The sequence below is a fragment of the Petaurus breviceps genome, unplaced genomic scaffold (genome assembly GCF_028583685.1).
Source record: "Petaurus breviceps papuanus isolate PSGF00001 unplaced genomic scaffold, PetGlider_PUasm1.0 90779, whole genome shotgun sequence".
Taxonomy (NCBI): domain Eukaryota; kingdom Metazoa; phylum Chordata; class Mammalia; order Diprotodontia; family Petauridae; genus Petaurus; species Petaurus breviceps.
The window spans coordinates 7,487,748-7,490,422 of NW_027187344.1; the positions used below are offsets into that span (position 1 = coordinate 7,487,748).

Genomic DNA, 2,675 nt, shown 5'->3' on the forward strand with positions numbered 1-2,675 from the left:
TATCTAGTTGAGTAATTCAGTGGTTCATAGTTCCAAATCACTTTATAAGATGGCTGCACTAGTTCAACTTCCTCTAACACTGAAAGACTTCTTGCTGAGAGAATCTGAGGAGCTCTGAAAAAGAAGGCAGCTTCTTTTTTCCCACCTGGTCATACTAGCCAGGAGAGGGCCCAAGGACACATGCCCTAGTTATTATTGAGAAACCTTGATGCAAAACAAAGGAGGCAGAAACTGGGAAACAACATACACAGTGACTATAACATTGTAAATGGAAAAACAGCCACCGCTGCAAGGAAACAAAACACTTAGAATGATGCTAAATTATAATGAGAAAACTTGGCTTCAAAGCAGAAATGAGAAGATGCCTCTCCCTCTCTTTATTTGCTGAGGTGGGTGACCTATGAAAAACACCACATAACATAAGGCTTTTTTGATATGTTGATTGGTTTAATCTATTTATTTAATTTCACTTAACTTTTCTCTTCTTTCTTCTTTATTATAAGGAATGGCTCTTGGAGGAAATGGAAGGAGGAATATAGTGGGAAAAATATTTCAAAAATAAAATTTTATTTAAAAAAAATTGAACTGGTCTGTTGCACCTCTACTTTCTCCACCCCCCCCCCCCATTTTGTTTTACTTTCCTTTCCAGATTATCTTCTTTTCCCTCTCCCTTTCCCAGCCCCACCCATTGGGAAAGCAAGAAATTAAAAAAAGTTACAAACATCATGTCATGAAAAACAAATTTCCACATTAAGTAGCATCCCTATTTTACAGAGGAAGAAACTGAGGCTAAGAAAGGTGAGATGATTTAGTCAGATCATGTATGTAATGTCAAATATGCGCATTATGAGATTTATGCGGGGGATATGGGTATATAGTAGAGTCGGAGGTAATAAGTTCTTTTGGAGTAAAGATGGCTTCATTGTTATTGTACTCGTATCTCTGATACACAACATGGGAGACGCTGGCACAGGATCACTCAGAATGCTGTGCCCTCATCAAAGAAGGTGCTGTGCTCTATGAGCAAAGCAGAATTGAAACAGCTCAAAAGAGATGTGAGATGCTCAGACTTAGAGAATCTGACCTAAATGTTCACATTAACTATTCATGCCTGACCTGTGGTAGAGCATTCCAAGCTTGTATTGCTTTGCTCAATGGGAGTCTGGCCAAACGCAGTCATCCAGGGAGGAGGCAGAACCTGATCTTCCAAAGTTTCCAGCAGGCATCAAGATCATCAACCATCCCACCATGCTGCCACCCAAATGGTGACAGTTCTCACCAACACAGATATCTAGAGCATCATTGCAGCCCTGACTGCCAAAGGGAAAGAAAGAGGTAGCAGCGGGCCCAACAAATTCACCCTTATCAGCAGTGGATGGGCCCCTGCCCATCCTCCCGGATCCCAGTCCCCAAACCAAGGAGATAAAGCAGCCAAGAGGGCAGAAGTGATAACTGAGATTGTGGGATCAAAATCTGCAACTAGAGATGTGCCTCCCCAGACCACTAGGAGCCTATTCCAGTTGGCAATGGGAGCTGGAGGATTGTGTTGGAAGTGAGGCAGCAGGCTGCCTTCTAGATGATAGCCTAATCAATATTCAGTGGTTAGGAAAGATGAGTTCCAATGCAGTGGGTTCCTGCAGCATTAAGTAAGAGATAGAGGAGAAGGTGAATCAACATCTGGAGCAAAGTCAAGGAGGAAGAGCCCCTGGTTGCGTCAAACTCCTGGCAGGATTCTGTATTGGAAAGACCGCCTTATTCCTACATGGCCATGATCCATGCCAGCAACAACACTGAATGGAAACACATGACCTTGAAAGACATCTATACCTGGACTGAGGATCGCTTTCCCTACTTGAAGTACATTGCCAAGCTGGGCTGAAAGAATTCCATCCACCACAGTCTTTCCTACATGACATGTTTGCTCGGGAGACATCTGCCAATGACAAGGTCTCCTTTTGCACCATTCAGCCTGATGCCAATTGCTACTTGACACTGCACCAGGTGTTTAGGCCACCGGACCCATCATTTCCACCATCGTCTTCACACTTGGAATCACGATAGGAACAGCCCATGTCTGACCTCCTCAGTAACTGGACATCAAAGCTGATGGAGTGCACAAGGGAAGATGAAGCCACTACTTCTGTTGGCCTGATCAGTCACAGTCAGACACATTGTAACTTGACTCTAACATAGTGATGTCATTTTGATCTTCTTCCAGAACTAAGGAAACCAACCAACCAACTTGCATCTTTAAAGCCTAGCACATAGCAAGGGCTTAATACATGATTATTGATTGATTAGTAGATATGTATTCATGTATTCTAGAATATAAATGTTCCATATTTACAGGGCAAATAGGTGGCACAGTGGATAGAGTTCTGGATGGGGAGTCAGGAGACTTATCTTTCTGAGTTCAAATCTGACTTCACTAGCTATGTGGCCCCAATAAAGTCATTTAACCTGTTTGCCTCAGTGTCTCATCTATAAAATGATCTGGAGAAGGAGATGGCAAACAATACCAGTACTTTTGCCAAGAAAACCTCAAATAGGGTCATGGAGAGTGGGACATGACTGAAATGACTGAATAACACAAACATTATGTAGGCCATTTATGTGGGGCATCATTGCAGAAATTTGAATAAGGGCTCTGTGAACTTTGAGGAATTTCAAAATGA

At 42.5% G+C, this 2,675-nt stretch overlaps 1 pseudogene; it reads left to right on the top strand.

Moving 5' to 3' along the window:
* The first annotated feature begins 846 nt into the window (after positions 1 to 846).
* On the top strand, positions 847 to 1,879 carry LOC138147026 (forkhead box protein M1 pseudogene; annotated as a pseudogene).
* The last annotated feature ends 796 nt before the right edge of the window (positions 1,880 to 2,675 follow it).